The sequence below is a fragment of the Marmota marmota genome, unplaced genomic scaffold (genome assembly GCF_001458135.2).
Source record: "Marmota marmota marmota unplaced genomic scaffold, marMar, whole genome shotgun sequence".
Taxonomy (NCBI): domain Eukaryota; kingdom Metazoa; phylum Chordata; class Mammalia; order Rodentia; family Sciuridae; genus Marmota; species Marmota marmota.
Genome location: NW_026000224.1, coordinates 1,952,521 through 1,980,118, shown reverse-complemented (window position 1 = coordinate 1,980,118; position 27,598 = coordinate 1,952,521). Strand labels below are relative to the sequence as shown.

The 27,598-nt window shown below is 42.1% G+C and overlaps 1 protein-coding gene across 2 annotated transcripts in view; it reads right to left on the bottom strand.

Annotated features, from left to right (window-relative positions):
* The window catches only part of Csmd1 (CUB and Sushi multiple domains 1), a 1,636,907-nt gene that overhangs the window by 1,457,255 nt on the left and 152,054 nt on the right, over positions 1-27,598 (bottom strand). The gene's annotated exons all lie outside the window — the stretch shown is intronic.

Here is a 27,598-nt window from a genome sequence, read left to right as displayed (position 1 = left end):
CTGGCTTTGGAAATTTTAAAGCATGAATTTTAATAGTAATGTTCAGTTTACTTGATGTTTCATTGAACTTGAAATATAGGATATTGCAAAGCAAATGCTCAGGTAGAAGACTAATAGCGCATTTATGAAGGTGTGTCGGAGGAACTGCAGTAAGTCAAGCCTGGCTGCTGGACGGTGCTGACAAGCCTGCGGGCTGCTGTCCACAGTCTACTACACTCAGCCCAGGAGGAGTGCAGCCGCCGGCACCCAGGGAGCCTGCAGGAGGCCCACGCTGAGACAGGGGACCTCCGCCTCAGTCTGGCACCCTCCAGAGCCTGACTGAGTGAAATGCCAGCAAGCTCTCTTGCCTAGGAAGGAGTAAATTCATTACTTTAGTTATATTTTTTTAAGTTCAATTTTTAAAAAAATTGATACATAAAAATACAAAAATTGTAGATTTAATTAAAAAGATAGTGACCAGGGCTGGGGCTGGGGCTCAGCGGCAGAGTGCTTGCCTCCCATGTGTGAGACCTTGGGTTCGATCCTCAGCATCACATAAAAATAAGTAAATAAAATCAAGGTATTTTGTCAGACTACAACTAAAAAATAAATATTTTTTAAAAAAGATAGTGATCATAGTGTGGTTTGAGTCCATCTGAGGCTAGTGAGCCTTCTTCACATCACCTGCAGGGGCAAGCCTATCTTACACACGCTCATCACTCCACCATCACACACATAAACACTAACACACAGATGTGCCACACACCGCCACAGACACAAACCAACACACACACATATGCACACATAGACACACACAGACACACATATGCACACATAGACACACATACAGACATAAGTACACACACACCCCACACACATGGGTTTCTCTCTACAAGTCACTGTTACTACCTGTTTTCTAAGAAAACAGAAGTCAGAATTTCTCAAAAATTCCTCTAAAGGTAACATTCTCCTGAGGTGACATTTCCCGAGGGTGACATTTACACTAGATCACTCCACCCAGTGATGGCATTACAGAAATTGAAAATTGGCAATAAGAAACTCTACATTCAGAGGCTTGGATGCTTTCTTTCTGGAAATCTCCTCCTATGTGCTTCTAACACTCTCCTGCCACCCACCCTTCCTTTTCTCCTTCCCTTCTTCCTATAGGTATTTAGAAAAGAAGCACATTAGATGTTAGGTTTATGTAACTGAACCCAGTGCAACAATAGGACATGTGAACTCCTCAGCTGCCCTGGGAATGCATGGTCCCAACGGCTCCCAAATCCTTAAAATAGTCCACAGGCAGCAAGTAATTTGCTTCAAAAAAATTAACACTCCAGTTTTGATTCTAGAGCCATCTGATCCTTGCACATCCACTCAATATTCAGCAGTAGTACAGCAAATCATTCTATATTTGAACTCATCAGCTGTTTTGAATATTCTGAGTTTTCTATTCCTGCTCCATCAGCGCCTGTGGATCCTGTCACTGCTGTGAGTGATGGTGCTCCTGTCCAGCCACATGCCACGCTCCACAGGTGACAGCGGCTGAGTGTAGGGAGCTGGAGAGCAGGACCTCTTCCAACAGCCTTTCAGACTACTACTGTCTAATTGTTCGTAATTACATGGAAGACTCCGTTCATAATCAGTGTGTTCAGGATCAAAGGAACAATTCCGGGAAGTGCTGCCAAACACTTGTGCTCAGTGGCACAGATGCCCGTCAGCATGGGGTATTCTTTCACTGGGTACCACACTTTCCAGCTGTTGTTGCCACATTTAAAATAGCCAAGAATTCTTGAGGTGACTTTTACTTAGGAATCTCAGATGGACCTTTACTTTTCCACTTGTTTTCTGCCTTGCGCCAGCCAAGGAAGAAATACGAGTGCACGTGCAACTTTCAAATAAGGATTTGCAGAACTTGGCGTCAAGCATCTGAAAAGCTGGGGAACTTTGTGTGGGCACTGGTACATAAAACCTACGGGAAACCAGGAAAGGCAAGAACCAACTTCTCTCACCTTGACAGTCCTTGAGCATTTAGTAATGGGGAGTAACCAACAATGAAAGGAAGCACAGTAGGCAATGATTGCTCATTAGCTTTCCATCCCGTTCCCAGGGTCTGACATACCCATTTGTTTAAGGTTGGAAAATACATTTTATCAAGTGACAATATGAAGAGGTGTTTTGTGCTGCTATTCCTATTATTTCTACAGTATTAACATTTTAACAATAACTGACATTGTATTTGTAGATCACATAAGAAATGGAGAGAAATTTGAGCTTCTCCATTCTCTTGGCCCTCTCTTACTCCACCCTAGCACCATCCGGTCCCTTTCCCACCTTCTCCCACTGTATCTCCTTGTACCCCAGACACCTGTGCAGAGAAATAAGTGTCATGCTTGATTGAAACTTGTTGACAAAAAGTTGCTCATTAATTTGTGGCACTGTTAATGACCATATTTTTTCAAAGGGACACAAAGCTCTAACAAAAGGAAAGCTGCTTTTATAGGCAAACAAAATCCATTAGGATGCGGGCCTTCTTTCACCTTCTCTGAGAAAGGCTTGCTTCTTACAAGGGCTTGCTGTGGTCTGGGAAGGACTTCGTAGCCCCAGCCTGGGGGACGCTGCAGCCCAGGTCCATAGGTGCTCTGCAGATTGAGCTTCTGAGGAGCAAATAGCACCCCAGCAGGAAAAGGTCACTGAAAGGTTTGTGGGGTATTTTGCACAAATTTCAAAAGCAGCTTCTTCTTAAAGTACTTCTGTCTTCCTTGAAGTACTTTCCTGAATGTTGGCTTTATATTTCTCCACAAAATGGAGAAGTCTGGGAGGAACTTTGCCCTAATATATTTTCTTTACAAATCAACATAGTTAATTAACTTAGTTTTAATATTTTTCTCTTCAGTTGTTAATAATAGGCTACTTTTATATTTTTTGCAGACCCTTTGAATAATTTTGATCACATTTCTTGTTTTTAATATTCTGAAAAACACTGTACTGTATATACCGTCTAATATTCTTGGAACTGTTGTTACAACTTGGTATCTTTATTTCCTTACAAATGACTGACTATTCCAGGTAGATAAGAAAATTCTTTTCTAATATCATCTTTTGAAAGTCAACACTACATCAAATCTGATCATCTTCTTTACCACACCCTCAGAACAAAACGTTTTCTCAGTGCTTTTTAACATTCAATCCAAATTCCCAGCAAGTCCGTTCTCTCTGTCTTCCTCTCCACTCAAACCCAAAACCACTTGGCTCCTGGCGCCCACTGATGCCCTAGAGACGCCCCCATTCTCTCATTCCTCAGACTCCCCTGGGCTTCTGCCCCTCCCCACAGCACTAAGCCAGGGCAGCCCCACATTCCACCCTTTCCCTCCACTGTCTCCCCCAGCAGTCTGCCAGCCTTTAGGACACGCTGGGTGGTGTTCCTCCAGACAAGACTCCAGCTCAGTGATGGAGAAACCCGAGTTAAAGGTTGAGGACTCTGAAGAATGCCGAGCAGAATTCTCTATTTCAAGTTGTGATTTAGGAAAATTGATCTCCAGGAGATAGGTTTGAACCAGTGGAGACCACTGATGTCCGACATCAGGAGCTGAAGCAGGTGCCAGTCACCAACATGGTGGGAAGAGAACCATGTTACCATGTCCATGATGGCGGTGAAGGAGGACAAGAGAAAGAGTGGCATCTGGGCAAGCTGGGTGGGAAGGCCAAAGACAGGCGTGTGTGTGTGTGAGTGTGTGTGTGTGTGTGTGTGTGTGTGAGAGAGAGAGAGAGAGAGAGAGTGAGCATGTGTCCAGGATTCTTTAGTCTTGAGCACATTAAAGACAGTGAAGAAGGGGGTGGAATAAGCACAGGAGGATGAGCAATAATAGCAAAAACTCCGGGCAGGGCTTGGTGGCGATGCCTGCCTGCAGGAAGAGGTTTAGCCATTTGCATGCTGAGACCTGCAGTCAAGGCCACCGGAAAACACTTCTGTGCTGACCCCTGTCCAGGCTTTCATAAGCAGTGTTTCAAATTTTCTATTCTTTGGAGCACATCAATATGGATTTTCTTCTCAAATAGATATTGTAGAATAAATGAGTAAATAAGGGAGTTAATTATCTGTGCTGAACTGGAAGGCAGTACTGCACCAGGAGGGTCCCCACCATCCTGGGAGCTTGGTCCTCATGTGTGCCCTCTGGCCCTCAATGCCTACCAGGCAGACCACATAAGAGCCGCAATGGGGCGAAGGTTCTTCAAATTAAGCACAAATGAGCTGTAAATGGAATCACAGATCTGCTCTTATCTGGTCCAAAACACTGCCACTAAGGAAAATTTGTGAAACTTTTAAAATAATCATTACTTGATGAGAAGCTATTTCTCTGCAGCCTTTCCTGTCTCATAAAACCAAATAAATATACCTAACGGAAAGACAAGGGAAGTACTCACAACACAGCTCACCAGCAGAGCTGTTGCAGATCTCTCTAGACTTTCTGAAACGAGGACAGAGGATGTTCTCATTCCAGAAAGTCCAGAGAGATCTACATCCTAGACTCTGAAAGCCCCTGGTGCTTGGGGGTGCACAGAAGAGCAGCGCCAGCCACCTCAGGTGGCTCTGGAAGGCCACCTGGGGCTGCATCATTCACTGTGAGACTCAGAGAGCCCTTCAGCTGATGGATCTGGCAGATGGCATTCCAGCAGGGAAGATGGCGGGTGACCAAGAGTGTCACACGCCCTTCAGCTGCACTAAACCACAGAGCAGTTCCTCTGGCCCCTGTGTCTCCTTCTTTTAGAGCAGTAGCTGTAGAAAACTTGCATTTGAAAATTTTTTGACAACTATCTCCCCCAAAACCCCTATTCTCTGCTCCTCTGATTTCAACATTTTTAGCTTCCCACGTGCAGGTGAGAACCTGTGGAGTTTGTCGTTCTGTGTCTGGCTTGTTTCTATTTTTTTATTGGAGCATTATGGTTATACCAGTAGTTGGGTCCCTCCTAAGATGGCACAGGCCTGGAATTGTATTTCAATTCATGTTCCCCTCCCCCCATTCCTTCTACCTCCCCCTTCTATTCTCCCTTCTCTGCTCCACTGACCTTCCTTTTACTAATTTATTTATGTACTTTTATTGGTTCTTTCTATTTATACATAAAGGTGAGACTCCCTGTGGAATATTTATATATGCACATAGCATGATTTTTAGATATTTGTTCTGTATCTCCTCCCTTTCCCCATTCTTCCTTTCTCCCTCTTCATCTCCTCCTCTACTCCACTCTCGTCCCTATATCTTTAGGTTATCTGACTCCCCCTCCTTCTTACCCTTATTTTGCTCCAGCTTTCACATCTGAGAGAAAACATTTGACCCTGATTTTCTGAGTCTGGCTTATTTCACTTAACATGATGTTCTCCATTTTTATCTTCTTACCAGAAAATACCATAATCTCATTCTTCTTTAGGGCCAAGTAAAATCCATTTTTATGTATACCACAATTTCTTAGTTCAGTCATCTATTGATGAACATCTAGATTGATTTCATTATTTATCTATTGTGACTGTTCTGCTATAAATATTGAGGAGATTGTAGTTCTATAATATGCTGATTTCAGTTCTTCTAGATAAATACCAAAGAGTGGGATAGTGGGGTCATATGGTGGTTTCATCCCTAGTTTTTAAGGAATATCCATACTGCTTTTTGGAGTATTTATACTAGTCTACAGTCTCATGTATGAGTGCACCTCCTACCCCCACCCCCACAACCTCACCAGCTTTTATTATTATTTGTCTTCTTGATAATTGCCATTCTGATCGAAGTGAGATGAAGTCTTAGTGTAGTTTTGATTTGTATTTCCCTGATTGCTAGAGATGTTGAACATATTTTCATATATTTTTGGCCTTTTGTATTTCTTTTTGAAAAAAAAATCTCTTTTTTTGTTCTTGTGTCTATTTTATGTTTGGATTATTTTTTGATGTTGCTATTAAGTTTTTTTTGAGGTCTTTATATATTCTGAATATTAATCCCCTATCAGAGAAGCAGATGGCAAAGATTTTCTCCCATTCTGTAGGCTCTTTCTTCTCTCTCTTAATAGTTACTTTTGTTGTGCAGAAACTTTTTAATTTGATGGCATTCTGCTTTTTGAGTCTTGGTTTTATTTCTTGGGCTCTAGAAGTTGACCCTATGTTTTCTTCTAGCAGTTGCAAGATTTCTGGTGTAATTCCTAAGCCTTTGGTGCATTTTGAGGTGACTTTTGTGCAGGGTAAGAGATAGGCATATAATATCATTCTATGTATGGATATCCAGATTTCTTAGCACTATTTGTGAAAAAGGCACTTTTTTCTCCAACATCTATTTTGACACTTTTGTTGATAACTGTAACTCTGTGGGTTTGTTTCTGTGTCTTCTATTCCAATGCCTATTCTGATGCCAGTACCATGCTGTTGTCCACAGTATTATTCAATGTCTAGAATTGTGATGCCTCCAGCACTGCTCTTCTTATTCAGCATTACTTTGGCTATTTTAGTCTCTTATTCTTTCAAACTTAAAGATTTCTTTTTCTAGTTTTGTGAAGAATGTCATTGGTATTAAGATGAGATTGCATTGACTCTATAGAGCACTTTTGGTAGTATGGCAATTTGACAATATTAGTTCTGCCTATCCATGAACATGGGAGGTCTTTTCACCTTCATGTGTTTTCTTTGATTTCTTTCTTCAGTGTTCTATAGAGGGCTTTCACCTCGTTTCACATGATGTTGTCTAGGCTTAGCCATGTTATCATAAATGACAAGAGTTTCTACTTTTTCAAGGCTGAACAGCATTTCATTGGATGCCTGTGTGATTTTCCTTATCTATCACCCACTAATGAACACTTAGGTGGCTTCTATATCTTAACTATTGTGAACAATGTAGCAACAAGCATGGGAGTGCAGATGTTTATTTGATAGTGATTTCGTGTATTTGGGGTAAATACGTGCTAGTGAACATAGAGTAATTTTATTTTTAGTTTTTTGAGTAACCTCTATAACTTTTCTATAGTGACCATTCTAAGTTACATTCCCACCAATAATATGCAAGGGAACCCACCCTAAACATCTTACCTCTCATTTTTTAAAGGAAGGGAGTTCTGCAGGTGATTATTAGAACAAACAGCTCTGAGGCTGGAATCAGATGTGCACACAGAGATTACTGAGTGGTCCAGAGAAGACATGAAATGGAGACAGTGGAAACTAAGGCTCAGGACAGGGAGGTGACTGAACCCCATGAGAGTAGGATAGATCCCAAACGATGCATCAAAAACTAATCCATCATGTGAAGTTATTAATTAAAAGTTATACGGCACTTGCCTTTGTAGTGGAGAGAGTGCCCTGGGTTGAAACCAGAGAATATATCTATTGATGAGGCTGTGTCTAGGACCTGGGAATGAAGCTGCCACTTCAAAAGCTAAAAATCAATGTCAGGACACTATGTTGTAAACATAATTGGTGTTTATGCCAAAATAAGCACAATTTCAAAGTAAGGAGTCTGGAGGATGAGGCAGAGGAGAGATTAAGATCTGATAAATGAGAAGCTGTTGACATAGTGAACATTATTTGGTAGTGACAGGAAAGCTTTCCCTGTACCTGGTTAGCAATGAAGAAACATCTGAAAGTGGTGTAAATACAAAATAAAGGCATGGAACACATACCATTAAGATCATGACTAATCAGTTAGAGAAATGTAAAATTACTCAGATAGCAAAAGTACAAATTATCAAGTAAAAAAAAATTATAAAGCTATGTTCTCAGTGATTGAAATTGACATATCTTAAATATTTATAAAACTACACTGGAGGGTAAAAAAGGTCTGAACAAATAGAGATATATAGAGCATTCATAGAATGCAGTTTTCCCAAACAAATCTATAAATGCAGAGTAATCCTAATAGAAATCACAGAGCATTCTTAATAACCCCAAGCATTCCAATTGTTGAGGGAGAAATTATGTAATGGAAAAGGGGAGTTCACGTAAATAAAACATCTGTTAGAATGTCCAAAATTGAAAACAGCTTGGTATTGACATACAAGTTACAGGAAAGTTCTCAAAAAGATACTTGCTCATATATATGGTAATGGTATTTTTTAATGAAAACCGATTGTAAAACCTAGCTAAACTTTTGGGAGAAAAATATTCTATCTTCTAGCATATCCCAAAATAATTTCTAGAAATATTAAAATATAAAGTAACAGACATATATGTATCAAATTAATGCGATATGTGGATAAAGACCTGAGGAGCAGAACATCAAAACTAGAAGTGAGGGAAAAACAGGTCATTTTAGCTCCATAATGTTATTCATAACCACCATGGTCATAAGTCAAAACAGAAGGTAAAGCAGAATCTCAGGCCACAAACACGTGCAAGGTGCCTTGGTCGGCCACTCCTGGCTTACCTCCAGATCTGCCCCTGCTTTGGCACAGCCACATAAAGTCCCTGTGCTACAAGTTCCAGTGGGTTTTCCGAGCAGGCTTGTAAGTCAGGGGTCAGAGGTCAGGTGTGATTCAAAGCTCTGCCCCTCTTCCTCCCAGGCTTTCAGTAGAGCTGGCCGGTTCCCAGAGTCAAGGCTTCTTTTGGGTGTTCTCCCGCTAGCCTCACAGGGTGCTCTGGTGCAGAACACCTCGCTGCTGCAGTCCACCATGGGGCCAACGTTTGCCAAAGTTACCCATCCGAGGAGGCTTCGCCACCCTTGGTCAGCGGCCTTACACCTGCCCGTGACTTTGCAGCCCTTCATAGGTCAACACTACAATTCATCCCTGGGACTGCCTGCTTCCCCCTCGCAGGCTCTCGGATCTTGACCAACTCAGGACATGAAAGACACCGTTTGATAAGGTCACTGTAAGAAGGGACTGACAAATCAATATGGAAAAAGAAAAACATCAATATGAAAGATACAACTTAGTAAGGTTACTGTACGATGGACTCACAAACAAGAAGGTGAATGGAAGGGGGCACCAACTGCTAACACCAGGGTAACTGCCCAGCCCTCCCTGACGATGGAGTCTCCGGGAGGTTCCCCACCCGATTTGTAAACAAAGAAGTATGTACTAGAGCAATGGGGGGCAGTTCAGGGTTACCAAACTATTTAAGATTTAAAAGAGTCATCTCTGAGCACTCACTTGGATACAAGAACCCTTGAGACTTTGTTTCCACTGCCTTCAGAAGAATAAGTCAGTGAACATGTCTCTAAAGAATTTGGCATTGTGTGTCAAGTGGCTTCACACTGGGCCCGGGCAGTCCTCTTTATAGGAAGATCTTTCATGGGTAGAAAATGAAAGTGAGCGCTGGGGATGTAGCGCAAAGGCAAGGCGCTTGTCTAGCAGGTACAGGAGGCCCTGGGTTCCAGGCCTGAACTCCAGGTGAAACCGTGTGATAATAAAGAGAGGGACAGTGCCAACAGAGGTGTGAGGGGGTTCTTTTGAGCACTGTGTGCCTCCACGCAAGCAAACACACAAACACCCAACAAGCATGGAGTGACACATTCCACACTCACACACCACATGGAAGTGGCTCCTTTAATCAGCACAAGAAAACAATAGAAAGAAAAATGAAATGATGACAGCAGTTATTTTGAATGGTTAGAAATTGAAGAGAGTGGTTTTTTATTCATATAAAGTACATATTTCAGATTGTGTGTAGGTCTTTTATTTAATATTAAAAAAGGGAAGTTAGAAATCATCGATCTTGGCCTTAGGTCTGATTCACCAGAAGTGTGCACTGAGACCAGCATTCCCGTGAGAGGGATGTTCAGACTCACTCTCTGGTGACCAGGCCATGGGCACCTGGGGACCAGGAAGGAGGCACAAGGGCCTCTGGCCCAGCCCCCAGGTCATCAAAGCCTCAGATTGCCCAGCTCAGTGCTGAGGCAGCAGGTTCCTGCTGCTGCCACCTCTGACCCGCTGGGCTGAAGGCTGTACCCAAGCTGGGGAAGGTGACTGGGGAGGGACTACAGCCAGGGGGAGGGACAGGGCCCCACTCTCCCCAAGGCCCCGCCTCCCCCTCCACGTGTACCTGAGGCACAGAGCACACCTCTTGGTTGACCTCAGGGGCCAGGGTGAGTCCTCAGTGCAATTCTGAGGGACAGCGCTCCTAGGACAGAGAGAAAGCTTTCCCACTGATGACCCTCACTTCTCACTCTTGCAGTCCTGGCAAGTGCAGGTGCTCTGTAGCATTTGGAGTTCTGAAGCCAACCCTGTCCGCAGCGATGTCATGAGCCTGTCCAATATGCACCAAGACCCTCCTGCAACCCTCACCCACCATATTCACTAAGAACGGACTCAGTGGGGCGACTGTAGACAATGTCACAGGGTAGATTTCAAAGAGCTGGAAGAAAGGAATTGGAACACTTTCACCTCACAGAAGTGATAGATGACGACAAGACATGCTGGCTCTGATTTGAACACTACGGCATGCATACATGTGATACAGGAAGCATCACATGGTACTCCATACAACTGCACAATTGAAAAACAAAGATTTCAAAGATTAAAAGATTCAAGAAAAGAAACAATGAAAAAAGCCTGTGAAACAACAACAACAACAAAAAAGACAGAAGATAAAAATCTATGAGTCAAATGGGAGATGAATGGAGCTACTCTTTTCTAGAATGAAAAAAAAAAAAAGACTCCTGTGTTCGGCCTGTTTGGATCAGCTAGGCCATGCTCAGGCATGACTGCAAGACACCACTGCTCAACATTCTCTGTATCTCTATCATCTTTTCCATTTTTATTGCATCTGCAATTGAAGCAAAGCTCTGTATTTTGCCCTCTTGGTGCCGACATGTCATAGACAAACACTTGCAAAGTCCATGTAAGTTCACAGCTAGTCTGAGCATCGTGATAACCAGGGACTCTCAGCTGTCCACAGAGTTTTAAGGGTATCTGGAGGGACTCCCACTCCAGATCTCCTCTGGTGAAGTATGCGGTGTTCACTCTGCAGCAATAGTGTTTTTGGCCAATGCCCTCACATCTCCTTTTCCTGGACAGTGCCTTAGCCAGGGTCCTGTGCTTCTCATCTCACCATTGACCTTCCGCCCAAGTCTAAGGAGAAACAGCTGCAATACGTACACTGGTGTGTGTGTGTGTGTGTTGTTGTGTGTGTGTGTGTGTGCATGGTGGTGAGGAGCAGCCTGTGAGTAAGTTAGCTGGAGGGATTGATTTTAACCACTTACTATCTCATCCTGGACTCTGAAAGAAACAAAAACAAAATGAAACAATAACAATTAGATTCTGTTTGAGAGGGATAGATAGTGAACTTCCAAGCAACCGAGAGTCCATTATTTCAAAACAGTTTATAAAGGATTCCCATTTGCTTTTCTTTCACTCAATTCACATGTCTGTAGCTTTCCCATCAGTTTCTTGACCTGGATTTCCCTGGTTATGATAACTCTGTAATGCCCTAGTAATATTATAAGAGGATTTTTTTTCTTGTTTTGAGTTTCTCTTCCAGAGATAAAGTTTAATATTTGAGCAAACTTCTATTATGTTCATCCTTACTTCCTGATATATGAAAATTTTATGATTCCATAGGTAGAGGCCATTGAACTACATTTATTTCTGGAAAACTGAATCCTTACAGATGCAGAGTTGACGTGGAATCCATGTCTTTTCAAGTTGTATGACCTTAGCCACTGGAGAAAGATGCAATCGACTGATCTTGGTCCTGGCTTATGCAGTGGATTCTATTTTCAGAGTCCTTATGCCATTAGATCTGGCCCTAAAGTCCCCAGATGCCATTTTGTTTGCTCCAGTGCCAGCTCTGACTCAACAGAAAGGGATCTTGAGACCTTGTTTATAGTAAAGTTGTTTCAGAGGAGTTTCCTCTTAGTGGTGTTTGAAAGGTCGGGTGGGTATGGTGCTCTGGGCTTGTGAGGTGGGCTCTTCCCCAGTATTAACTAGGTGTCGATGCACAGGAGGGTCACTCCATCTTTTGACAAGGACGAGTTTCCAGCTCTTAAAGCTAGTGTTATGGTTTGTAGTTTACTCAGATTTCCAAAGAAAATCATTGGCAGAGCTCATTCCCACAGGTCACAGCAATGGCTTCATGGAGGTGGACTTGGGGACAGGAACCAGGCTTTAGCTTGGTCAAGGAAGACATTCCATATCTGCGTCAGGAGGCCCCTCCTCTTTTCTACGATGTGTTCACAGGCCCCGGGGGAAGCACAGCTGCATCCTGACGTTCATTAGAGCACAACTTCATCAGGAGCAAGTGGCATACACCGACTCTCAGCTGTTTGTTCATCAAATAGAGGCTGTCTGGTTGATAGGTTCCTTTATAGGTCTTAGTTACTGAAAGATCTACGTCCACTGAACTCCACCCAATGCCATTCAAATGAAAACCATCAATGAAGTTAGGTCTAGCCCTTTCCTGACGTTCCCACTGCTGCCTGTTCACATGTGTAAACCTCTGAATTGCTAGCATGATCTCCTCTCATGGAAGGGCACTTTTAGCGGGATTTTCAGTGCTCCTCTCCTTAATGCTCTGCATGTGACCTCCTCCATCTCATGGGACATCTGTGCTCCCATGAGCACATCTGTGTGGTGGGTTTGTTGTGAGGGTTACATGGCAGCCCTGTGCTAAGGGTTTAAGAAAGTGGCTGGACCATACTCAGCCCATAATGAGATGGACACTCGGGTGGTATGCGTCCTTCCTAAGGAACCCCTGTGTCAGCCTGGCTGCTTCCTGTGTGACAGACCCAGCAACATGACCTCATGAATTGGAAAGTCACACCCCACATCCAGGACAGCCTCAGTGTGGGGCTGCATCTCGAGGTTACCTGGCTATTAGTTCATGTCTTAGACTTCCTCCTAGAATGATGTGAAAGGGCTTCGTTTACAAGCAGATGCCCTGTGAGGCCTAAGGAAGTAAATATTGAAATTGCACTAAATTCAGGGCATTTGAGCAGATGATTTAAAACACATATCTTCTAAGGTCTGGAAATATGGGCCCAATGATTAGAATCATTGAAGTTAGGATATGAACCCAACAGAACCAATTAAATGGAAAAAATCCCTCATACTGAGATTAAAAATATATTACAAAATCCATTGATTTCAATGCCAGTATTTTAAGAAAACATATTACTAATCTTTCTCTGAAATAACTGGATAAATTGCTAATCGTGTACTGTTTTTAGTATAAATAGGATTTTTTTTTAGCCTAAGAAGCAACTCCTTACTTACTTTATATCATCACCAGAAAAACAAGAATGGGAATGAGGGAGAAGGCAGAGAAAGAAAGTAGATTAAGAAAGATAAAATTATAAAATATTGTTACTCATCTCGCCACAGTCAGAAGGGCAGTTATCAAGAACACAAACAATAATGTGTTGGTGAGGACGTGAGGAAAAGGGTACACTCATATATTATTGGTAGGACCGCAAAGCAATATGGAAAGTCCTCAAACAACTAGGAATGGAACCAACTTATACCACTCCTTGGTTTTTATCTAAAAGATCTAAAATCAGCATTCTACAGTGATGTAGCCACATCAATATTTTAGCAGCACAGTTCACAAGAGCCAAGCTATGGAGCCAACCCAGGAGCCCATCAGTAGATGAATGGATGAAGGAAATGTGCTAGGTGTACACAATGGAGTTCTACTCAGCCACAAAGAAGAGCAGCTCTTTGGCATTTGCCAGTTAACAGATGGAGCTGGAGACTATCATGCTAAGTGATATAAGCTAGTCCCTAAAGTCAAAGGTGGAATGCTTTCTCTGATATGTGGAAGCTAGTCCAAAATAAGGAAGGAAAATAAAAAGAGACGAAAGTAAAAAAAAAAGAAAAAAATGAGAGGGAAAAAAAAAGCAGGTGCAGGGATTCCATTAAAATAGAAGAAACATCAGTAAAGGAAGGGGCTTGGGGGGGGGGCAGGAGAGAAGGGAGAGGGGAAGAATAGCAGGATGAGGCTGAGCTCACTCTCCTACGTACACGTGAGACTATGCCACAGTGAGCCTCCCAGTGTGGACATCCACACAGCACTAAGTTAAAAACCACCAGTAAGTAAAAGCAGAAATATCAGTAGAGCAGAGGGAAGGGGAGAGGAGAGGAGGAGGAGGGGAGAGGAGGGGGAAGTCCCGGGGACTGAATTAGAACAAATTGTATTCCATGCATTTATAATTATGTCAAGATGAATCCTATCGTTATGTAAAACTAAAATGAACTAATAAAGAATAGAAATCAGAAACACAAAAATATATGTGCTATACACCATATTGATATGATTGCTTCATGAAATGTATGCAAACGTTCAGAAAGTGTCTCAGAATTATTGTGTTTACAAGATACAATATGTTTTTAAGAAATATAACTCAGTGATATATAACACCTGATACCTTTCGACAAATACAGAGAACAGTTCATTACCAAACACCCAGTGTAAGCAATCTTTCCCTACATGTACTTGTCTAAAACATAAACCAGTTAAAAATAGCACTGTCAATAATAAAAAGAGATACTAACATGAAATTATTTTCTGCTTCCTGGTAAGCACACATGAAATACTTTTGCATCTAAGGAAGGTAGGATTAAGTTGAAAACAAACTTGTAGTAGAGTAACTAAAATTTGGAGACTGATTAAAGTACCTGTCCGTCACACTGATATCACCACATAGCATGCAACTGCAGGCATCACTGGCTCTGCCCTGGGGCCTGTTTGTCTAGATGTCTGTTATTTCTGTGGGAATATTTGAGATCACTCTAGCCCTAAAATCATATTCCAAGAACGTGTGTGCTGCATTCCGTGTATATATCCAGTGGACTGTTTATTCACTTGCATAACAGCTTCATGTCCTTTGTATATCACAGGTGTGTTCCAGTTTGTGGTTATATTCATGCTGGGATCTGCAGATCTGTGGTGTCTCATCCTCTGGATGATCAAGTCCTTCCTGTGGAGCTGGGAGGCCAATGTTTGGAAGTCTGGCTGTTCTATTCTGGTCCTCTGGGCCATCTCTCTGCCACACTCACCTGATCACACCTTTCAACCTTTCTCACCCACTTGCCTAAGGTTTAAGATGGGCGTAAAGACACTGAACCAAAGCAGAGGGAGGGCTGCTCTGGATACCTCCCATGCATCTTCCACAGCACACGTTATTTTAAAGTCAAACAAACCCTGACCTAATAAGGAATCCTGTTATGACTTGATCAAGTTTCACACTCTGTCCCATTCCATGCAATGAGGGAGCATTCAAAGAGGACATCTTCCAGAGGAAAGGAGTCCTGCGACATGGGAAACCAAGAACCCAGGCTCGCTCTGGATCATGGCACACCATGACAGGAAACGTGATTTGGCCACAGGTTACTGACGTGAGGGAGCTGAGCACCCCCAGGATGTAAGTCTGAGCCTTCAACAGATGTCTAACTGCCAAGCACTTTTCTTTTTCATACTTAATAATCAACAAAAGGATTGCCCATGCCCTCCTGAGGAAATAGAGAGGGAGAGGATAGAAACTGTGGATCCCTACTGTCTAGTTTTGAAAGGAGCACAACAAAGACATTTGGTTACCTGGCTTTGTAGAAGTTTCTAGAAAGTGGTGTCTGAATTTTATATGAGATGGGCACTCACACACAGAGCAACACCTACTCCTGGAGAAGTGGCAAACACACCGGCTTCCCAGGGCTGGACCCTGGGGCAGTGGTCAGAGCCCCCCCCAGATGAGAAGCCCTGTCCCTCCACTCTGCGACTGTGTGACTTGGTCTGTCAGTGATCCCCCAGCCTCAGACAGAGTCCTCTGACATCAGAAGTCCCTCACCAAGGTGGGCATCAGTAGAGACCCTCTTCCTCACTCTCAGATGGCAAGAATTGTGTTTAAACTGAATTACTACCCTCATCTAGAGCACCTGTTGAGCGACACGCTACTGCCGTATTAACAGAGAGGGAAAATGTGAAAATAAATACAGTGAACTTTTAAAAAAGGAAATTAATTTTCTCTTCTCATCCTAAAGTAGTGATTAAAATCACTCTCAAGACAAAGAAAGAAAAGATGTCCTTTTACATTTGTCACCTCCCCTTCATGGTTGATGCAGAATACATTTTGTTAGAGCCACTCATTAACCAATGAATTCCATTTGGAAAACCCACCATAATCTAGTCATATGTAATTATCTTGAATGCTTTGTCTATGGATTTCAGGAAAATGGGCAAGAAATGAAAATGTCATTAAAAAACATGAAAATGGCTGCCGAGAGACTGCCACACCCATCACAGGCACAGCATGGGCAAGTGGAGTGCTGGAAAGTTCCTGGGCTGTTTATTTTTCAATTCTATGTAATGTTTTGATTTATAGTGAGACTCATAACAGAAACAGCTTCAAATATTATCTTGCCTAAATAGACTTATCTTAAAATATGGAAAGATTTAAACATTTTCCATTCTTTTTTTTTTTTTAATCACAGAAGACCCTTGTTTCCTAGTAACTTAATATGAATATAGAAGAGTATTTAAGAAACTTGAGTGGGTGACACTGGGGGTGACATCGTCCTTCCCACATTCCATCACTCCCTGTACCCTGCCTCTCACAGCTTCTTCCACAACCAGCCAACTGTGCTCCCAGAATCTCTAGCCACATGCGTCTGGGCAAGCTGTGTGGCTGGCCTGGGCTAAGATCCAGGGTGTGAGTGACAGCATGCCAATTCCAACCTGTGTTTTCAGAGGCTTTGGTCTCTTGAGCCTCCCACATCGCCAGGTGGCTTGCTCGTCTCACAAAAATAAAAGACCCAGTGCAGAGGGAGCTGAGAGCTACCCCTTGGACCACGCTGAGCTTAGCCCAGCTGGAACCAACCAAAGGCCAGACAAACCACAGGTGCCTGAGATGAATACACGTCCCGCCAAGTTTCTGAGTGGTTGGTTACTCAACAATTTGGTGGCAATAGTTGAATGTGACATTGGTTATCCATGGACAATATGAACTTGTGTATGCACATGCATTACATGCCTATACATGTGTCTATACATATGTATACATACAAGTGTAAATGCACATGTAGATATCTTCTGTTGAACAGAAAAATATCTTCCATAGATTTATTATTTAATAATCAAATCATACCTGTATTTAAGTTTGTTAGTTCTATTTTTGAAATAAAGGAAATAGTTCAATAAAAACCTGCTACAATATCACTAGTAAACTATTTCATTACTAACATTAGTATCAAGAAAAAGTGCATATTTTAAAAGGTCTTCACAAGTTCTCTTCCTAATGCCCTTTTTTTTTTAATTTTTTATTGTGGGTTGTTCAAAACATTACAAATTTCGTGACATATCATATTCGACACTTTGATTCAAGTGGGTTATGAACTCCCACCTTCACCCCATACACAGATTGCAGAATCACATCAGTTACACATCCATTGATTTACAAATTGCCATCCTAGTGTCTGTTGTGCTCCGCTGACTTTCCCATCCTCCACCCTCCACCCTCCCCACCTCTNTAGTTTTCATTGTATAAGTCTTTCACCTCTTTTGTTAGGTTGATTCCCAAGTATTTTATTTTTTTTGAAGATATTTTGAATGGAGTGGTTGTCCTCATTTCCATTTCAGAGGATTTGTCGCTTAATGAATCCCACAGTTTGCAGGAATTCACCAGGAAGCCTTTCCCGAGCAGTGAAATGCGAGCCCACCTGGCACTCCCTTATTCTCACTGCTGGACGGTGCCTCTGGCTGAATTTGTACGTAGCAGCAGCGCGGGCTGGACACTCCTGCTCGTGGGCCCTGGCATTTACCCGCCATGGGACAGCACCACTGAAGAGCCACCTGCTGGAGTCAGTCGGCCTGGAGTTCTGGGGGTGCAGAGATCACTGACCGCTGGCACCACCCCGGCCGCAGTGATCTTGGGCTGCTCTGTGGGGCACAAGCACCCCACAATCTGACCACAGTTGTGCAAATGGAGCCGTTTATCTGTACTATGGAAAGGAAGGTACCTAGATACATCTTTCCATCCCCTGTCCCTGAGGCAAGCCTTCGCAGAACACCTTATCGGACCTGTGCCATGTTCTGAGTGCTCCAAGGGAAGAGGAAACCAGTGGCCTGGGACGGGAAGCTCCTGTGACTTCCCTAGGGCTCCTTCCTTCAGCCCCGAGGAACTGCCTCGGTCACAAAGCACATCCACTCCTCCTTGTGCTGGAGGAGGGGTCAGAGCGTTGCTCCTGGGTCCTGTCATACAGATGTGGTGCCTTCCCAGGAGAACAGCCAGCAGTCCAGCACTCTCTGAGCACATCGTTTTACCCATTAAAGCCCCTGGATTTTAAGACCTCCTCTACCAGATGTGACCTCTCAGAAAGACGGTCTGATGGGAGAAAACACTGAGGCCTAAGTTTAGAATCTCAGGACCGTCTTTCATGTCCTCCAGGCGAGGAGTCAGACATAAAGTGACAGTACCCTCATGATTAAAAGCTCTCTTACCAGAGCTCTAAATAAGGGTGAGACCAGCACACTTCACCTGTGTTCCAAATGACAGAGCTGGGTTACTTTGGGTCGGGGTGGAATATGAGGGAGCAGCAGAACTTGCCCGTGTCACGGAGGGTGCTCTGCCGCCCCTCTTGTTGAGGCGTCTTTCAGTACGTTTGCTTTCCAGTCCAGAGCAGATGGCTATGGGCTCATGACCACTGGCTGCCAGATCTAACTGATAGTGAACCCCTGAACTGCATTACCAATCAAGTAGTTAGAATTCAGGGTCAACTAAAGGGAACTTTGGTGACAAATGCATATCTCATTATGATCTGAATTCAAAGACTTTATCCTTTGGAAATAAAAATACAGATTTATAAATTAGGAAAAATACCTTTGAAATACGATAAGAAAATTAATTAAAATGTTATGCTTATTGACAATACTATGCATCCCTATAGAGAGTTTCCAAGGTATTATGGGGTGAATCAGTTGCCTGCAATATCCTATCAGATCCCTGTTTTGAGCAATAAGAATTACCATTCTTATCTCCAGACATTACCTGAAACCCAAGAACACTTTATTTATAAATTAATGAGAGACTTTTAGGACAATGCCACTAGTCATAAATGTGAATCTCAAACTTCATTTCTTTCTCGAATAGGAGGCATTAAGGGTCCAGTCTCTAGAGCCAGACTAAAATGTAAATCTATGCTCTGAATGGAAAAAATATGCAATTCACATATACAATTTTAATTAATTAATCGCATAATTTAAAAATTGTAAAAGAAAAAATTGAACTTCGTAACATTTAACCTAATGTATCAAAAATACTTGTCATTTCAACATGCCGCCAATGTGGAAGTTTTTCATGCAATATTTTTTTTCTTATTTCTTGTAGCCAACTTTTCAAGTCTGGTGTGTATTTCTCCTTTCTAGTTAATTGGGAATAAAACAAATTGCTATGGACTTCAAGTCTCAGTGTTTTACTAACTCTGTAAACCTAAACCAGTTACCTCCCCTCTTTATAATTCCTCTTCTCTAAGTGGGGATAAGAATAGTATTTCTCTTATAATGTTGTTGGGAACATCAAGTTAATTAATATGTATAAAGTGCTTAGAATGGAGGTTAACACACCCAGCACCAATGTTATGTGAAAAAAGTTATAATTAGCTAATCTAGTCATGACTACAATAGCCTTTACATACACAAAAACATGAACTAAGTGTTTGAGCCTTATCACTTTGTACAATTTTGAATATGTTAATATAAACTTCAAATAACTGATAATATCAAATCACCTTCATTTGATTAATTGGAAGTTATTTTTTCAGATTTACAATGTAGCTTACAAAATTCAAATTGTTTTTCTCATAATCAAATTAAAATTTTGCTGAATTTATTTTTCTTTTGTGAATGAACAATTTGCCATTTCTGTTTTCTCCTTTGGTAATTTATTTCATAGCCATTAGTAATTTGATGACACCTTCGAGAGACACAGGGGAACTAAACAGGAGATATGTTACAGCTTCTCTTCATGGAAACTCCTGGCATATGTTTGATGTGATTTAAAGCTGTTTTAACACTTGGTAGAATTCACATAGATGATTCTTCCTTTCTAATTGGGACTTGAGGAAAATATGCAGATAATATAATTTTGTCTTGCGTAGGTAATTTAATAGAATCTTCATCCTGTTCCAGTGAGTTAATGAGAATCAGTCAACTGGAAGTTTTCATAACTCATATGTAACAATGTATTTACTCTGAAGAAATTGAAACAGCCTGACAAAGCTCCTTGAATATCAGCTACATAATAATAGATGGAGTAAAAAAATGGAGAGGAGAGCTTTGTAAATTAGTCCAGAGACATGACATGAAGTCTCTGAAACTTTAAGACCTTTTATCCCAAGTCACAGGAAATCAACTGCTACCTCTGCTGCAACTTCAGGGGTAGGACTGGGTGGGGTGAGGGCAAGAGCCTGGGTGGGGGCTGCTTCTTCCCAGGATTTGCTTGTCTGTACCATCTGCCTCATGGATGTCCACCATGCCTAGGAGATAGATCAGATCCCCTCAGCCGGTGGCACGACCTTCCAGAGAAAGGGGCTGCCTTGAAGAAGGTGGAGTGAGGGAGAGATGACATGGTGGCTTCAAGAATCATGGCCCCATCAGCCTCTTCTCATGACAGGTAGTTGTGAAGAATATGGCTAACTAAGAGCACTGGGGCCATCTGTGCTTCATTGAATTTCAAATTAATCTGCTTAAATAAGAAATGTAGGAACGAATATTAATTGAGAATATTGGCCTAATCCAAGAAGTTCCTTCTTTCAAACCCCCCTGAACATCAGTCCATTGTAGTATTAATTATCAAGGCTATTTTTTGGAAATTACATGTTGTGTTGAATTACATGAATTTACTGATGTGTGACCATTTTTGAATACTGCTTCAAAAGAGGCAGACGTACTAAACCTGGGGAGTGCTGACAATAACTTAGACCCACAGGAGCAACGCGTAAATATTGACTCTTGGAAGAGAGGAAATAAATGCGACTTTTATGCTTTAGGATAAATTAAGATATCTTATCAAACACGGTTGCTGTGATTTACTTCAAAGTATCGAGGGAGCTCTGGTAACCAGACCTGTGTTTTGAAGTTGAAAGTACTTCTAGAGGTTCGTTGAGGAATACAAACAAAAGGAAGATTCAGATTCATTCATTTCTTTCCTTCCTGGAAATCTTTTAGTCTCTTCCCAAGACCCAGATTATTTTCAGAATGTGGTTTAAAATACCAAGTTTTGCAGAGAAATAAAAAAAGATGTGGTTTTTAAGACACAGTGAAATTCAGTACCACAGCTGTTTCAATTCAGAGAAATATTCCTTAATGAATTGACAGTTTCTCCTGGTAGAATTTTCCGATAGTGAGTTTAGAATGAGCCATACAGATACATGATGCTTTTTATTAATAAATATACAGAGAAAATGGAAGCTCTCTATTACAGCAGGAGGCTAAAGCATGTCAAGGTTTCACCTGCCTGCCTCTCACACAACTGTGGCCTCAGAAGCCCCCACCCAGCGAGACAGGGGTCCTCAGCAAGAGGACACAACCGGTTATCTCCTTCAGTGAAATCACTGCTGGCCTGCGTGCAGGAGCGAGATAAACACAGCTGTCCCTCTGCCGCTCTCCTACAGTGAGAGGCCACCACAGTCAGACCTGCACTTCACAGATGAACTGCTTAGGTCAGGGGACATTTCTTCTTCCTGTTGGAATCATGGCTGCTTCCTGTCACCTGCACTCTAACTCTGATCTAGGGGAGCAGTGGCCTAGATCGTGACAGGAAATATTCCCCATCTACTGGGCGTTCAGCAGTCTACCAAAGAACAGGGTGTGAAGGTTAAATGTTGCTCCAAGGAGAGGCCTTTCTTCCCAAAGTCCCGGGAATATAAAGACCTTGTGTTTGTGTTCCTGTGCGTTTTTATGAGTTTCCATTACAGGGGAGACGTGTCTGCCACCCCATCATTCAGTAGGGGATCACTGTCATTGATAGGTGGTCAGTATACTTTACCACACCCTCAAGAGCCAAGTGACAGTGCTTATAATCAGTGTGTAGAGGTCTTCAACCACTCATTTCTTGACAAAATTGTAAGAATGAACAATTCCACACACCAACCCAAAAAAGTCTTTTCCTATTTGTCTGTCAAAATTCCCATCAATGTTGGGTTCCACAAGAAGCAACAAAATATAAACCCGTATTTAAGATCCCTTTAGCAGATGTAGATATTTATGCATGATTTACATAGTTGAGAAAAACTATTTCTAAAGATATGTTAAGTTCTTTCTAACATACAAAAGTTTCATTGATTAATTTATGGGCTGAAAGTAATACTGCATGTTTTTGGTCTTACAAATATATATGCAAGAAGAAAATATGCTTAGAAAAATAAAATATGAAATGCCAGTGAATCACTCCTGTCCACAGCCTTCACTATAAAGAGGAGTAAAATTGGCAAAGATTCTGGGGAAAAAAATAAACAAAAATGGAAGAACATAAAACTGCCACCTACTCCATCTTAAAACAAAAGTTTAATGTTGTGGAACTCAGCCTTCAAATAGGACTCGTTTCCTGGATTCCTCCTACATACAACAGAGAGGATCTAAAAATAAATACCAGAAGCCTTCTGGTTTGTTTTTTATCCTACTCATAATGAGCAAATAGCAGTGAATGAACAAGCTCTCCCCAGAAGCCCTGGACAAGCTCCCTCCTCAACCTTGGCCTCTGGAGAACCTCCTGCTGTTTCCTAAAGGGTCTCCAGAGCCCTAAGAACTTGAGCATCCCACTGCAAAGGGGTGACGCCCTGTGGAGACCCAGAAATCTCAGCCACCCAGGACAGAGTGTGGCTAGGACAAGCCACTGACATGCAGCCTCCTGGGGACACTCGTGACTCTGAGGCCTCTGAGGATGCTGCCAAACATCCCCACACACAGGAAAACCATTCTAGAATGTGAACTCTGTCCTCTGCCACTGGGTTCCTCACCTTCACATCATCCCCACAGGGGAAGGCCTAGGGAAGCCTTCAGGAGATCCACTCTTCCTGTTGAAATTCCCTCAGTGTTGGGAGTTCTGTATCATTGAGGAAATAATTCAAGAATGTGCAAATATTAATAATCAATTAAACAGTGATGGCTGTATAGCTGATGAACACATTTATAAACTTCATCATCACATTTCAGTGAGAAAATCATGTATAGTTTTGACTGGGGGTGGTGGCCCATGCCTGTAATCCCAGCTACTCAGGAGGCTGAGGCAGGAGGATCCCAAGGTTAAGGCCAGCTTTGGCAACTTAGCAAAACCCTGTTTCAAAATTTAAAAAAAGGTCTGGGGGTATATCTCAGTAACAGAATGCTTTTCTAGCATATGCAAAGCCCTGGGTTCAATCCTTGGTATTGCAAAATAAATAAATAAGTAAGTAAATAAATAGATAAATAAATAAATAAATAAGAAAAGAAAGTAATATAGAATAGTTTCAACTTAAATGATATTTAGAGAATGATTTCTAACAAAACTTGTAAGCACCTACATTGTGACTTCAGTCTATTTCTTAGAATATAAAATGTGTTTTGTGGAAATTGCAGGAGTATTAGATTAATTATATTTTTAAAAATAGTAATTTTTATTGAAGGCTACATAGACAAATAATGAAGCATTATTCTAACCTTATTTGTCAAGTGCCTACTGTGTGCTGGGTGCCACCAGGAGATTTGGTAGACACAGGTGAACACAGTGGACACCCACAGCTCATGCAGAGGTGTCCTGTGGCAGGTTTTCTTGGGATTTTGTTCCCGCATAGAGATTCTCAGGGAAATTGTTCTGAACTACCAAAAGCTGTTTTTATTAAGGTCAGCTTATTAAAATGAGAGCAACTATAATTAGAGTGTTGGGAACTCTTAATCGTTAGTTGGATAATACTTAGCTCATATTTAATGGATAAAATTAGTTATATAGGGGCTAGGGTTGGGGCTCAGCAGTAGCATGCTCACATAGTCGTGCAAGATGCTAGGTTTGATCCTCAGTACCACATAAAAACTAATAAATAAAGGTACTGTGTCCTACTACAATTAAATAAATAAAAATAAAAATAAATTACTTACACAACTATATATCTTGTCAAAGAAACCAATAATTTGATATTATGTCTGTTTATTGCAGGAGGAGTATGGATCCTCACATAAATCATTTTCCATTTTTAAAATGTTTTAATTATATAAACATAGTTTAAATTTCCTTCTACATCATGACTTGACTAGCACAGCAACCCTATTGGGTTCTCCAGATCCTGGGTTCTGCATCTATGGAGTCAGTTGGTCAACCACAGATCAAAAATATTTGAAAAAAAAATGGGTCTACTGAACACAATTTTCCTTGTTTATATTCATGAAATAATGTAGTATGGTAGCATTTAACATAGCTTTTGCAATATATCAGATGCCATGTGTAGTCTAGAACTCATACTGGAGGGTACGTGTAGGTTGTCTGTAAATACTAGGCCACTGTAAGTGAGGACCCAGCCCCAGGGATCGTGCTTTCCAGGGTGGGTTCCGGCACCCCTCCCCCAGGGATACCCAGGAATGGCTGTTGGCTCTGATATATTTTTGAGGGTTTGGGGGACAGAAAATGAATTAATGGATATTATGGGATGGCATACATAGTTTACTCAAGCTGGGATAGTGTCATTTGTGATGTGAGAGAAGAGATGTCTCCAAATACTGATTTGGCCAGACTTCAAGGGACTCCCATCTGGTCCTTTGGTGTCATAGACAGACATGTTCCATGTCTCCCTTTCTCCAAGGCTGATAGTGGGCACAGGGAAGCAGAGCTGCCCCAGGCGTCGATCTTGACAGCAAGGAGTTTACACTGGTATGACACGTACTGCAGGTATTTGTCTGTTTAAAGTTTTAAATTAATCAATGCCTCAATGGCGGCTCCAAGAGGAGCCGGCCCTATCCTAGGGAGAAGTGAGATTGCTGGATGTGGAGCAGTCATGAACCCCTGGGCCATCGGGGAGGTAACCTCTGAACCCAGCCTTGCGAGGGGATCGAGATAGGGACGTGGAAGGTGGGCCAGTTGCTCAAAGAAGGAGCACTCAGACCCAAGACGGTAGAGAGGAAAGAGCGCGCAGACGCTGCCCAGCAGGTGCCCAGATGGCGCAGGCGGGGGCCGGGTGCAGGGAGCTGAGCTGAGCAGACACGGAGCCCACTCAGGTCCAGCGGGCAGAGCTTCTGTCAGCTGAGGCAGGGCCTGCTTGTGTGCTGGGCGGTCACTCAGTGGTTCCATTCTCTTTCTCATTCAGCACAAGTGTCCAGCCAGGGCCTTCTGTGTGTCACGCACAGTTAAGTCACTGGGTAGATAGTGGCAAGCATGTGTCCTCAACCTCAGGCTCCAGCCGGGAGTGTCCATCAGGAAGAGAACATGACTTCTGCAAGGGAAGGATTATGGACTGCAGAGGTCAACAGGAGGCTGCTGCAGGACTTGGCTAGGGCCGAAGATGGCCATGCCTTGCAGTCAGGGATGCGGGATTTTACCATGGGTGGTAGTTGGAGTCTTAGAAACAGCCCCACTCCTCTGGGGCTTCTGACGTCATCAAGCGTATTTATTGCTAGCAAAAGTGCTGCACGGAAAGGACGGCCACCATCTCAAAGGAAAGGAAAACGCAGAGACAGATGAGAAAGCACCGGGACTCCCGCGAGGAGACCTGTGTCAGGGTTCACAGTTCACAGTTACTCCTTGCAAATATTTGTATTGCACATGTGTACCTGCAGCAGGTATTTGCATATAAATGTAAACATATTTAGGGCTACGTCATATCCAGTTAGACACATATAGGAAGGCAATTTTAATCTAGAGTTGTGCTTAGTGATGAAGTAGGAAGTGTTTCCCACTCACATGTGCCAGGGCTGCCCAAACCAACTGCGTATTAAAAAGTTGTCCTTTTTTAATGTTCATATTTATGTTTTAAAGGAAAAATCTATAAACAAATGAAAAAGCAGTGCCTGCTGGGAGCTCACTTCCTGTCCAGTGTCATAGCAGGGAGTGTGACTTCGGGAGGCAAGACTGAAAGGCACCCCAGGAGAAGGCTGGCCCTGGGCCCACTCACCCAGCCCCCTGCCCAGTCCCACGGGACAGGCCCAGCACCATTGCTTTGTCCTAGGGGAGTGGTTTCCTTTTCAACCTAACATTGTGATTTCTCACTTTTTCCATTTTCTCATATAATCAAAATACAATTTGTGAATCAAACCAAACAATTTAATCACACGCTTAAATCAACTGCTTACAGGGCGTATTTATGAAGAGAGAACCCTATTGCAATCAATATTTTAAACTGTGTCATTTTGTTTGTAGTCAAATTAATGCAATCCAGCTATCACGCTGACTATGTACTCTCCATGTGATTAGAAATAAATCATCAGGAGTAATATGGTAATGCAGGAAGCCTGTGACTATGGGATTACTCGGGGAAAATTGAAAATAATGATTTGATATAGTGTTGGCACAGAAAATTAGAACAATCAACCACAAATAACATCTGCTCAAACACTATGTTTTACCCTGTCAACTCCAGTATTATAGTAGTGTTAAAAAGCTAAATTTCACTCAGGTGTCATATATTACTTATAGGGATATCGGGTGAGCTTTGTTGAGACCATCATTTTTCTCAGTGCGAACAGAAATGTGTTGTAATCAACCCAGGAATCACACCAAACCCAGCACAGGACACAGCACTGTAAGTCTTGGGGCCATTCACAAATGGAATAAGCTTTGTGACTAATGTCATCTGTAGATTCTCAAATACCACGAGTCCTCCTGATTGAATATTTTCAAATATATATCAATAACAACCTCATGAGAAGGAAGAGGCATCCGCAGAGAAAGGACCCAGGCCTGAGGGAATGAGGAAGCCTAGGTAGAGGGGTAATCCCCTGGGAGGGGAGCACTGGACCACAACCCTGTTCCTAAGGACAAAATGCCTGCTGCTCCCTGGCAGTCTGTAGGACAGAGTAGTTTCAATTTATTTGTGCTCCGCCCCAGGATATATGTAGTTTCACATTTCACAGATAAAATCAAAGGAGTCGCACTGTTTACTACAGAAAGTTTGGTTTGCTACATGGTGAGGGTGAGATTTAGAACTATGTGTCTGATTCCCAAGCTTTGATTTATATTAAGACTGTGCCTTGGTTTCTTCATTTGAAAATCAGAGGAAGATGATAGTAGAGCTTTCCATGGCTGATGAAGAATAAAGGCTTAGGAGACAAGCCCCTTAGAGAAGCACGTGCTGACCACAGCCTGCCCCTATTGGGTTCCTAGAGCTAAAAGCATCCACAGCATATGGATTCCTTCTGTTGCATCATTGACCGAAACACACTTGCTTTTTTTTTTATTGCCCAAGATGTATGCAGTACTATAGTAGCTGATGAATAGTAGACATATACAGTATTATATACACCATTTTTAACAAAAATAATAATAATAACTCATTATACTATAGATATTATTCAGCATTTCACAATTATGGTAACTTAAACCATGTCATCAAAAACTTGTTCTTGTGCTCTAAACATTGCATCAGACAACATATCTCACGCTCAGATGAAGAACTCATATAATTTATTTAATATAGAAATAAATTTGACCTCTCCAATTTGTTTCATTGTATGTAATTATTCTGCAATGTTCATAGGATACATGAAATT